Source organism: Solanum lycopersicum, chromosome 1 (genome assembly GCF_036512215.1).
Source record: "Solanum lycopersicum chromosome 1, SLM_r2.1".
Lineage (NCBI taxonomy): Eukaryota > Viridiplantae > Streptophyta > Magnoliopsida > Solanales > Solanaceae > Solanum > Solanum lycopersicum.
This window is the reverse complement of record NC_090800.1, coordinates 88,843,323-88,856,309: the sequence shown is the minus strand read 5'-3', so window position 1 is coordinate 88,856,309 and position 12,987 is coordinate 88,843,323. Positions and strand designations below refer to the sequence as shown.

At 33.2% G+C, this 12,987-nt stretch overlaps 1 long non-coding RNA gene across 50 annotated transcripts; it reads left to right on the top strand.

Annotated features, from left to right (window-relative positions):
- The first annotated feature begins 3,173 nt into the window (after window positions 1–3,173).
- On the top strand, window positions 3,174–10,375 carry LOC101260973 (uncharacterized). Of its 50 annotated transcripts, XR_011213580.1 has the most exons (11): window positions 3,189–3,310; window positions 3,626–3,673; window positions 3,822–4,045; window positions 4,200–4,420; window positions 5,286–5,526; window positions 5,700–5,857; window positions 5,990–6,011; window positions 6,196–6,469; window positions 6,903–7,121; window positions 7,229–7,436; window positions 7,561–10,375. It is a non-coding gene; the product is annotated as an uncharacterized lncRNA (long non-coding RNA). The 50 variants fall into 50 exon arrangements; XR_011213582.1 differs by lacking the exon at window positions 3,626–3,673 and having other exon boundaries at window positions 3,174–3,310; window positions 3,985–4,045; window positions 4,200–4,411; XR_011213585.1 differs by lacking the exon at window positions 3,626–3,673 and having other exon boundaries at window positions 3,174–3,310; window positions 3,985–4,045; window positions 4,200–4,411; window positions 5,990–6,044.
- The last annotated feature ends 2,612 nt before the right edge of the window (window positions 10,376–12,987 follow it).

Genomic DNA, 12,987 nt, shown 5'->3' with positions numbered 1-12,987 from the left:
ACTGCTCTGTGATACCAAAAATGTGTTTTGACCTGGGAAGAGGAGAAGATTGCTGTTGTGTGCATATTCTTTGTTGTATCCATCTAGTGACATGAGTTGTGACATATCAGGTGTCTCCTTGCCAGTTCTCTCTTTTTAACATCCTATCCAACATGACTTGAAAACGTTTGAATATACTATAGATAGGATTGTGTTTGACAATTTGATACTTGTAATAATGGTATTTCCCTTGCTTGCTGGTTTACTAGAATATGAAGTAGGTACGGTATATTAGATACATGAGGGAGTCCTTTGCCCCAAGTAAAGGATGTATAAGTTTCAACAGTCAATGATGTCTCAGTGTGTTGCTTTAAGCTTATGTTGGTTGTTTTTCACTGTTCCCACCTCTTATGAAAATCAATCTTGATTCAATCAGCTTAATCAAGAGTTGTTTTCAGTTCATATGTCAAACTTGTTCGAAGTAGTGCATTATTGATGTGCTGTTTTTATGGTTTTCACATACTCACACATCATGTTTTCAAGGCTATTGGAGTATGTTTGAAGCTTATTAATGACTAAATGGTGGGCTTCTTTGTCTGTCTTCAGCTGCAGATCCAACACAGATGTTCTAGCTTAGCTAGATTCTCACCAATATGTTACGGGGAACAGCCTTACATATTCTTTGTTGGAGAAGTAATTAGTTTTTATGTCACGATAAGATCATCTTACATTTGATAAATGCATAATGACATTGATTAATAATGGCATATTGATTCCAAAAGGATACATCAAAGTACATTGAGTATCAAGGTAATCTTGTTGTCAGCACAAATATAGAGTAATTTGTTCACCAATATTAAGCGTGTGTGATTGGTTATGTTGAGTGATTTTATTAGGACAATTTATTATCAACTTGCTTTGTTTCGAGAATGGTAGTCGCTTTGACTATAAATTTCCATTTTTAGCTTTTACAATGGTTGACCAAATAGTACATTTCAATCTTCAATTAGTTGATTTTAATAAATAAGGTGATAATTTTAATGGTCTAAAATTAAAAGTCTTGCTTCTGAATATCTTTATAAATATTCATTGTCCAGAAAAGTAAATTGCTTCTCTAATTCAGATTTGCATGGTAGTAATGTAACATTAAAAAGTTGTCCAAATATGGTTGTGGAATTTAAAATTCTGTAAATTTATTAATAACTTTTTTTCCAAAATCATCTTTGTCTAGTAAAATATTGAACAAATGTTAAATAAAATAACTCATTTTATTAATATTATAATTGACTTTTTTAATGAGAAATTTATCAAAGCTTTTAGAAAATACCTAAAATGGACTAGATTCAATTTACGAATGCTAAATTAAATAATTTCCAAGTGTATGAGGGGGTCAATTTTTTTAGAATAGGATAAAAGGAATTTGGTCGAATTTTTTTTTTTTTAAAAAAAATAACTTAAAATAGACTTGAGGAAAACATTTTATGAATGCTAAATTAAATAGTTTCTAAGGGGTTGATTTTTTAAGGGATATTATAAGAGGAATTAATTTAAATAAAATTCGGAAGAATCGTTTTTATGTGTTGATCAATAATCAATATCAAGAAATATTTGTAATATCTTGTGCTACTCTTGGATTCATTTTAATTGTCAAATTTTTCTTTTGTGTTTCTTTGAAAAAGTATTATTTAGAAGGATGATTTGATTATTCTTATTTATTATTTGAACCTCAAGTAATCCTTGTATTCCTTTCACTGCCTTATATCTTAGTGGTTTTCATCAAGATCAAAAATATTTAAATTAATATACAATTAAATATTAAAATATCGTACTAAAATTATAATACTAAATAATTAAGATTAATTATTTTCAACATGTGAATATATAAAATGCTTTTAAAATTTATTGGTGAAACATAACAAGCTTTTTTTCTCAATGATTTTAAAAATTTAACCAAATGAAAAGAAAAATTACTATTATTATTATTTTAGTTTTATTAAATGATTACTATTTTAAAAATTAGGCGTGAAATTTTGTAGCGAAAACATGCACATTCTGAATAAAGAATTTTTCTGATATTTGCTAATTTCAGAAAAATGAGAAAATGAGTGAAAATTAATCATATATGAGAAAATTATTAACTTAAAGAATAAATTGAAAAGAATATTAGCTTTAGATAGCAGACAAAACATGGTTAAAAAGATTTTGCAAACTTTTCTTCTTCTTCTTTATGCTCTCTCTATATATTATATACCGTCATTGCAACACACACGCACACACGCGCGCACGCGCGCACACGCATATTAAAAGAGCACATTTCAGAACTTTACTTTCACTCGATCAACTGATCAATTTGTCTTTTTCCTCAAAATTTCTCTATTTTGCATGTAGTAGATCTTTGTTTATTTTTTTAGTATACTGTGTTACACAAATACAATTTGTGTATTAAGATAATACTCGAGAAGGACTATGAATAACCTTCTTTGAGCAATATTTTATTTTTCAGAGAAAAAAATGATAATAAGTAGACCTTTAGAATTTACTTATAAAAATTTAATTTACTCTCAAAATTTCACCTATGCGAAATAAATTGGGATTGAGGGAATAACATATATTACTTAAAAATTATGTAAAAGATTACTATAAATCGCAATAATTAACGACTTAAAATATTTAAAAAACTGATTATCTTTCGAAGATTCACCTATGTCACATAAATTTAAGAGAGGGATAGTAATATATATTATTTTAAAATTATATTAACTAAGAATATCATAAATGACAATAATTAACAATTTAAAATATTTAAAGAAATATATTTAAAAATTGATTATCTTTCAAAGTTTCACCTATGTCACATAAATTTAAGAGAAGGGTAGTAATATATATTATTTGAAAATTATATTAACTAAGAATACCATAAATCACAATAATTAACAACTTAAAATATTTAAACAAATATATTTAAAAATTGATGAATTATCTAAATATCACATGTGCACATATATTCCTAGAAAAATACTTTTAAAAATATGATATAAATAATTAATGATAAAAAATTATTTAATAATTTAGTTAACTTTCCTAATCTTGTATAAATTAAAATAAAAATAATATGCGTGGACTTTTGTATCTAGTCTCTTAATTATTTTAAGTAAACATAATTGAGAAAAAAAACGCGTTTTTAAAGATATTAGCTTAAATAGCCAGCAACGCGCTTTCGGTTCAATATTTGCGTATTTTCTTATTCTTCACTCTCTATATATATCAAAGGGCTCTTCTTCTTCTGTGTCTGTCGTCGATATTCTTTAGGGCTTTCGATGCATTGCCCTTTGTAAGTTTTCTTTTTGATTACTTGCAATTTCTCTTTGTTGAATCCAGAAATCTGAATGTGCGAATGATCGTTCTTGGTATTAATTAGTACACATAGTCTACATTACTACATAAGCAGATGAAACAATTTAGCTGAAATTCAGGTTCTTGATATTAATTAGTACACATAGTCTACATTACTACATAAGCATATGAAACAATTTTGGCTGAAATCAAGTTCTTGATAGTAAGAATTTGTTTTCATATACTATAACAACACATTCTTCAAAACTTTATTTTGTTTAGAGCTTGATTTTGGTACATTACAATGTCTCAGAAGAAAGGCCACATAGGCTATTGCATGGGAAACAGGGATGTGGTCAAGGTGAGGATTGACATTTATAGATGCTACACTTAATACTGCCAATTTCATGAAAGTAGAGCTTTTACTAAATACTACTAGGTGCTATTTATTCCTACTTCATATTTTTTGATATCTTAAGTGTTCAATCTTGATCAAATATGCGAACCAGGAAAAAAAAGTACACCTTTTCTCAAGAGCTCTGATTTTGGAAAGTCAGCATTTGACATTAATCAGAAAGGAAGTAGAATAACATCATGTATTGCAACTCTAGAGAATGATATCACAGGACCCGGTGATGGAAAAATTCAATTCATTTGTGGAATATAATGCAGGCTTGTAAAGATAAAAGCCAGGAGGACTTGAGGTTTTAGGACTACCAGTTAGGTGATAAAGGTATTCTTAATTTGTTCTCTTCTATAATCTATATGTTCTATATTTATCTGAAATCCTTGTTGAGCTTTTATTAAATACTACTAAGTACTATTTATTCCTACTTCATATTTTTGGATATCTTAAGTGTTCAATCTTGATCAAATTTGCAAACTAGGAAAAGAAAGTACAACACCCTCTGCTCAAGAGATCTAGTCTTGGGAAGTCCGCATTTAGTACTAATCTGAAAGGAAGTAGAACAACATTATTTATTGCAACTCCAGAGATAGATTGCACAAGATCGGAGGTGGACAAGTTCAATCCATTAGTGGAATGCAGTCTTATCAAGAAAAAATCCAGAGGGAGTTGAGGTTTGAGGACGACAGTTAGGTAATAAAGGTGTACGTAACTTGATTTCTTGTCTGTAGATATCAAAGAAATCTACCTTGCATTCAATTAACACTTTTTATACTTCATGGTGGGTGATTGGCAGGTCAGAAAGGTTGGTGTTCATAGTGTTTCCAGTACACAGGGAGTGTCATCGACAACACTCTAGGCCTTTCATATCACTTGTATTTAACCAATCAACTGTTGATCAAACTTTTTATCCTCATTTTAAATACATTTGCAGTGGAAAGAACAGGGCTTGACATAATAAAATGAAAAATTCTACAGCAACTGCATCTACCCATTTCCGAAGTCATAACAGTTCATTTTCCATATATTTCCCCCAATACATTATTGATAAACTCTTTTGCACTTGCAGTAGAGTTGAATCTAGTGCCTCAGACGTTTCTCCTTTCTCCATGGATCCATTCAAGACCGTTTTCACCTTTAAAACCAACTTCCAGTTCTTCCACTACGTCCATTTTTTCTCCATCAAGGAATGCATGGGCTTTATCAACATCTGCGACTGTATCACATAACAATCTCCACTGCCTCCATGTTCAGTGTCACCTTCCAAGTATACTTCGTTAACAAAACTATCAGGCCACTCCTGTTTTGTCAAAAGAACTTTTCTCCTTCTCCCGTTATACCTATAGGTGGCCAGCCACAATCAACATTATGTTTCAAGCACTCCACTTGCTGCCAGTTAAAATGCTTTTAAGTGTTTCTGAACGTTTATGCAATTATATCTCATTTATACTTATCTGCCATTGACTTTCAGTCATATAAATAATAAAAAAGGCACCTTATGGTCGATAAAATCGGTGAAGAACTTCTATTGTGGTGTTGTATATCTAAGCTATTGCTATTCTTGCAGCCTTTGTTCTTTGGTCCTCTGCAGCCAGAAATGACTCCATAAAGTTGGAGGAACACTTCAACAACCAACGCTTCTCACCCATCAACTGTTACTCAGTACAGTTTGCCTGGCTCTTTTGAGGTTGATAGTATGCTGGATTGTAATCCATGTAACTAATCCTCCCAGCACCTGTTATTTAAGAAGGGTCTAGTTGCTCAGAAATTGGACTAGGAGTTGGTTAGCCAAGTATCAACGACCAACAGTGAGTGTCAAACTTAACCATTTATTGTTTTACTTTCTGCGTGAGTTATAAAATTCCTAATTTTGACTTCTAGACTTTCCTGGACATTTTTTTTTATTTCCGCTACCTAAGTTAGTACTCCACAGTCCTTTTTAACCTGATCGTTTTATTCTTCTTCTGGTTACTAATTACAGGAATGTGGCTCAAGGATCCTACCAAGTTTAGGTTTACGTTCTTGAACAATGATCTATTGCCTTTTCCATTCAGCATTGCATTGTACATTATCCTTATGTGCTTGTGAAAGACATGATGCTTTTTGGATGAAGTGTACATATGGAGAAGTGAGAACCTTGTGAGTTAATTTGATGTCTGTTCGGTGTGCTTTGTGACGTTGGTACCTTTGCCTTTGGTGCCTAGATTGTTCTTTTTTTAATTGTGTCTCTGGTCTTTTTCTCTAAAAACATTTTCTTGCTACTTGTTTCAGCATCCTTGGCATACTCGTATCGGTAATCTTAACATCTTTGACGCACGTGACTTTGGTATTTGTGATTATTATATCCATGTGCTTTTGCTTCGTTTATCACTTTGGTCTTCGAGTGCAACAAACTGTGTTTTGACTCTTCTTTTCTCTTGAGATAACATATGGCTTAATGTTCTTTTTGTTCTTTCTTTTGGGGCATGCTTTTGTAGGGTGCACGGCAGCTTTGGATGCTGAACATTACTTGCAAGAAATCGGTGCCCTAGAGGGGCCTGTCTCTTCTTTTTCTTGCCCCTGTTATCCTTATTTGTACTTTCTCATGCACCAGCTATACCTTAACATATTTGCAGGTTTTACTTTCCGAGAATCATGGAAGTGAATCCATCACCAGTTACGCCTCCTGCTGAAACACAACCTTCAGTCCAAATCTCGGTAGAGCACCCAAATTTGGCAACATCCATCCTGTACGGAGTTTCTAGTTTACCTGTAAGTTCACATTTCTGCATAATTAATGTTGCTCCTGGATGTGTTCATTGGTCTTAAACCAAGTATCATACTCACTGGAAGTTACATGATGTTTTGGAATGCCTCATTACTATTGCTATAAATGTTATGCACCTTGTTGTAATTATTGATGCTTTCGTCAAGGTAGATGTAACTGCATCAAGTTTCTGGCCTCTGTCTTTATGTTTATTTGGTTTTACCGCATCAAGTAGGTTTAATCTAATTAATTTCAGTATTTCTTCAATAAATTGTAAACATCAATATAGTTGTCCAAGTTCCAAACTAACTCTCCAATGTATCAGACATGATTATGTTTTATAGCTGCACTTTTATTGATAAACTCGTATTGTTTATGTTTAACGTGAAAACAGAAGTTGTAGGCTATTATGAAAATTTCTATTGTTGTTGGTTGCAGGTCTCTAACAACCCTGCTATGATCAGGCAAAAATATTCATCGATAATTCGACATTCATCTCTAAGTAAAACATATGTTGCACCGAAATACAAACCTACAAGTGATATACCAAAGGGGAGAAGTTGGATTTTATGTGAGGCTTGTTTAGTAGTTTGTGTCATGCTTTGGTTGATCGATCAGAAGTGTAAGAATAACACATATCATATGCAAAGATTGCAAGTACGGGTATCCTTTTGGTGAAATAATACATCACAAAGTCCATGTTTTCCTCTAATCCAAGTAAAACACTGGAAAATTTAACAAGCCTATAAAATTTGTTTATGTAGTTCTCTTTTTCATGGATGAAGAAAACGCTTCTGACGTAAAAAGGACAGAAGTCATCATCATTCAAAGGGACTGGGATTTTTCTAAAATTTTCCCTTCTACCAACAATGTTGAAGTTTGAGGTGGGAATTCACTCAGGGTTCAAGGTGGCAATATTCCCTTCTACCACACAGTTCAATTTTTTGGTTTATTTTATGAAACAGGGATCAGGTATTTCATATTTTTGGTAAACAAAAACTGTGGAACCTAGATTTTACAAAATCAAAACCAGTAGCGAATATGAATTACCAGAAACTGAATTGTTTTGGATCACTGGTCTTGTATTTGAATGCAGGAACCTCTAATTGGTGTTACGGCATTCCATGAGAGGTGTTCATATCCTTTGCTAACAACAAAAACAAATCCAATGTTAGTCCCATATGTGTGGTCTGGGATAGAGTGTTCACAGACCCCTACCTTGTACACGTAAAGAGGCTCTTTCCATAAGATCCTCAGCACGAGTAATGCATATCAAAGCAGTTAAAAATTTGGTCTTTTCTACTATTGTAAGATAATTGTATCAGCATAAAACATCTAAAGAACAATGTAATATTATAGAGTTATAGATGATAAGGGTAGGATAAATCTTAAAGGTGCAGAAATAACTAGCATTCCTAAAATTTATTTGAAAGTGCTTTCAAATTGCGGCTTTCTAGTTATGTTGAGAAGTCTATAGGAAGCTTACCTGAGATTTGGTGCTCTATTAACCACGTTACCTTTTATACAGGGGAACGAGAAGAAATTGTGTGGAGAGTATATTTGAAGTATTTCCAAATAGAATAAGTTGGTATTTTATCTTAACCTACAGGTTATTTGCATCTTAATGTATATGTTTCTATGTGTTTATTTATTGTAACAGGATAATTGTTATTGCACTTTCTGACATGACTTGATCACAGGTATGGATTTAGAAAAGAAGTTGTTGAATGCCACGATATAGCTTATGATGAACTATCTATAGACATCTCTTCATAGTTCCATGGGGAAATTTCCCTGTGTTGAGAATAAAATGACAAAAAATGTACTGCTGGAGTCATTGGGCTACTAAAACTGGATCCCAACATATGTAGTTGCTCAAGTCATGTGTTATTTATTTTAATATAGTTTGAAGTTTTTCAAGAATAAAAACTGGTACACCATGTTTTCGACTTGCCTGCAAGTTGAAATTGTTAAAAGGAGATAAGGAGATGGAGCAAAGAGGTGACACAGCTAATAAATGAGAAGAGGGAGATTGGGCATGTGGAAAGTATGAGGGTGCTCGAATAAAGGGAGAAGGTTAGATAGGAGTAGGCAAGGGGGGAGCTTAAGGCTCTAGTGGTTGCTGAAGAGTCTAGTTGGAGGCAAAAATTGAGGGCATTGTGGTTGACAGAAGGGGAATTCTAACAAAATAGGTGTGTGAGGGGGAGGAGGAAGGAAAACTTTGCGTGAGGGGGAGGAGGAAGTGGAGGAGGCCATTGTATGGTTTTATGAACATTCTTTCAAGGAAGATATCAGATGGAGATGAAAATATTGGGGGCGCTAGTATTTAACCTAATAGGCGAGTGGGTGAAGGAGTGGCTAGAAAGGGCTGTAGAAGAAGAAGAGGCGAGGGATAGTTGTCTTGGTTACAAGGCTCCAAGTCCTGATGGATTCTCCTTTGCTTTTTTACAACAATGTTGGATGAAAGTCAAATGTGAGCTGTTGGTGACCATTGCAGAATTCAGGGGAGTATGAGAAAAGTCTTCATGCATCCTTTGTTACTAATGTGCCAAAGAAGGAAAGTGTGACAAGTATAAAGGACTATAAACCTATTAGTCTGGTAGGAAGCATTTTCAAGATTTTATTTAAGGTGCGTTCAAATAAATTTAAAAGGTTCAGAAGTACTTTAAAATTCACTGCCCTTTTTCTGGGTGGGCTGGGGTTGGGTGATAGAGGGGAGATGGGTTGAAGAAGCTTTGCTCAAGATCCACTGAGTTTGGAACCTCGGGGATTTCTCCGGTTATAAAAAATATACTTAATTGAATTGTGCCTATGTCTGCTGATGCCGGTAGATATAGCAACACGTCTTTCAAATATATGATATTTGTTTGATTTCAATTTTGTAGAGCTTTCTAGAAGTAGATTTATTAACCGAAACAATTTTAAGCAGAGATGTAGCTTAGGTTTTCGAGAGCCGTGATTGACCTCTAGGATATCCTATTTTTGCTCCACAGCGAGCTCTTCGAGAATATAGTTGCTGGCTGGAGACCTCGAGCAATTAATGTCAGCAGTAATTAAATAAGGTACCTCTAGTAGTTATGAAATATCTAAGGATGTATAGAACACAAAAGAGATTTAACATACGTTATAACCTGACTTGCTATTGAAATTCTCTATATTAGTTCTAGACTGCAAAGAAGATTGTCAATGAGGAAACAGTTGTATATTTGTATTTTCTTGTATATACCAAATACAGAACAGAGGTGGCATGCCAATTCTTAGATAAAAGCCAAAGAGATGTTTGGAAAAAGAAGTTTCTTAAAATTAAGAAGTGTATTGTATCCGTAGAAATAAATAAACTGATTCTTGAATTGTGTTTTCAACCGATCAAATTGTGTCTCTACCTCTGTGTGATGAGTCCAGTAGTTGTTTACTACTTTGGTGCATTCCACATTTTCTGTTTCAGTTTATTTACATGAATGGAAACACCACACAAATAGGATGATAATGCAGCTGTTATCTTAACTAGAAGAATTCTGATTTAGTTTTCTGTCAGTTAGTCAAATGAAACTATTCATTTTGCTCATTTAGGACTTTAGGTGCTGATCTTCCAGATGGGCTCAGTTGTGCCGTTTCAAGTATCAATATGTTTATACTCGAAGGATAGAAACATAACCTCTTAATTACAATTTTTTTTTGATGGAGGGATAAGTTACCCAAGAGATTAAGAGGAAAAGGGACAGAAGTAGATGTGTTATTTTCAACAGATGCAAAGGAAGGAAACATAGATTCAGTTACTTGACGAAAAAGAAAAGGCAATGAAGTGGAACCAACAAAAACATGGAGGAGTTACGGATAAATTGTTGTATCTTTCCTTATGATTGTAGTCTTTCTTGATATAATGGTAAGGTTACTAAATAGATTAGCAGGTACCGGTGCTTTGATTTGTCCTCATTCTTTTAACTTTTATTCTCTTAACTTTGAGATGCTTTTAACGATTCCTTTCTAGCGCTAATTTAAAGTTAGGACTTTTTTGGCTGTGGCGGTTATCTGATTACTAGTTTCTTTATCAGGTTGAACAAGCATGGTTACCATTACAACTAAAATATTGGAATCAAGGGGATAGAAAATATATTAAGCTAAAGAGAACATCTTTTGACACTTCAAGAAGTAATTAATTTATAGATACGAGTAGTGATGAAAAGACAATGGTAGATTTCTTATGATGATAATGTTATAACCGTAACATGTATATTTTGATGATAAGTTGATTTAAGCTAGATTTTATTGCGTTAAGATGTAGCACTTAAAATGATGACTGAATGTGATGAAATGGGACAAAGTGAATTTGATATCACATGGAGGAATGTTGTCTCAATTGAGAGAAATATTGAAAAGAACATGATTGAATCGTTGTGTCTTACATCATTACACGTAAACCCTATTTATAGACACTAGAATAATTTTTTAATCAAGTAGGATTGTATTTTACAATTCCTATTTCTATTTGTATTCCTATTCCTATTCCTATTCTAAATTGGATTGTATAAACCTATTCCTATTCTAATGGGATTGTATAAACTTATTCATGTTCTAACACTCCCCCTTAATCTCGTGCGTACAATTCATGTACCTAGCTTGTTACAAATGTAATTAATACGGGGAACAATGAGGAACTTGGTGAGATTATTGCAAGTTGATCAGTCAACTTCACAAAATTGACATTCATTCTCAGTGTAGTGTCTTCTCATTAAATCTTGGATTTGATGCGTATTGACAGACAATCTCAATGTGCTTAATCTTTCTCATGAGATATTGAATTTGATGTATAATGTCGATAAAACATAGTGTGATAAAATTACTATGTTGTACTTTTCAAACCAAACTTTCAAACACTGTTTCAGACCATACAGTGACTTACATAATCGACATACAAGGCTACTAAACTCACCGTGAGCTACAAAGTGCTCAAACTCTAGTCTAAAGTATATGAATCATGCTCGAATCAATAGATGAGTCGATATTAAACGAGAAAGTCACTGAAAAGTTGGCCGGAACATGCTCCTAAGCCGGTATATTAGATTTGATGGATAATAGTGGTTATAATCTAACAAATAACATTATATGGGTAGGATAGGAATGGTAGCATGACCCAACTAGAAAATAGAAGGTCATATTGATGGCACAACCCTATTGAAAAAGAGAAATATAATATGAGTAGGGTTTGGAATGATGGCACAACCCTCAAAAATCAAATTTGAGGATTCATCGAAATGACAAATAGAATTGCGCTGATCAAATTTGAGGAGTCACCGAAAAGACACGGTGCTATGCAACTTAGATATAAAAAGTAGTTTGGAAAAATCTACGGTTCTACGTAAATTAAATATGAAAAGTAATCTGGAGAGATGCACAGTGCTACACAAATTAAATATGAAAAATTAGTAAACCGGAAAGATGACGCGATGCTGCACAAAATAGATATAGAAAGTAGTCACCGAAATGATGACGCGGTGCTAAACAAATGAATATGAAAAAGTAGTCAACGAAAAGATAGCACGTTGCTACACAAATACCAACGGATATGGGGTTGACACAAAACAATCATTGGAAATTGACCTTGATAACTTGTCTCACTGAATTTTCTTTCTCTGAATATGGGGTTCATGCATATATCATTGGTGTCATTTTTGTTAACATAATTATTGGCCAGACGGGCGGCATATACGGGTAATAGCCACCCGCTGACAGCAGAAGCTCTTTGATTTTCTACCAAGATCGTAGAGGCTTTGATACCATGTGAGAATTATTGAAAAGAATATTATTGAATTGTTGTTGTGTCTACATTATTACATTGAGACCCTATTTATTGACACTATAAAACAATCATTTACCAAGTAGGATACTACGTACTATTTCTATTCCTATTTTAAATAGGATTGTATAAACCCACTTCTATTCTAATAAGATTGTATAAACCTATTCATGTTCTAAAAGATGTGCAGTCTTTTATTATGGTGCTTCTAATATTTTGTTGTGTGAGGATTTTAGAAAAGTTCCAGCTATTATGTTGCTCTAAATAAATAAAAGTGCACTTGCGTTAACAATTTAAGTTTTTAGATGAGTTCTTTAATATGGTATTAGAGCGGACAAAGATTCAATATCTGAGTCTTAGTGTCACCCATAACTAAAATTATTCCATGTGCTTGGGAGCCCACATGTAAGGGGTTTGAACCCCTTTGACATTTCTTCATTTGAAAATAATTCTCGTTGTGAAAACACAAAGCCAAGGGAGATGCTCTTTGAATAGGAAAAAGTGTGGATTAAGACTTAAAAGTATAAATCTATATTTTGAAGAGTCCTATGTTGCCACTTGGGAGCATAAATGAAACTCAGTACTAAATTATTCTCGGTCTCCGTTGCTCCTGGATTATTTAATAATGGCGCTCTAGCTTCTCTTTAGTGTAGCTATTATTGGAAGGTGTAGTGTCTTATGGACTTGTCCTAGTAACTTAAAAAGAGATCGAAGAGACTTTTTAGTAGA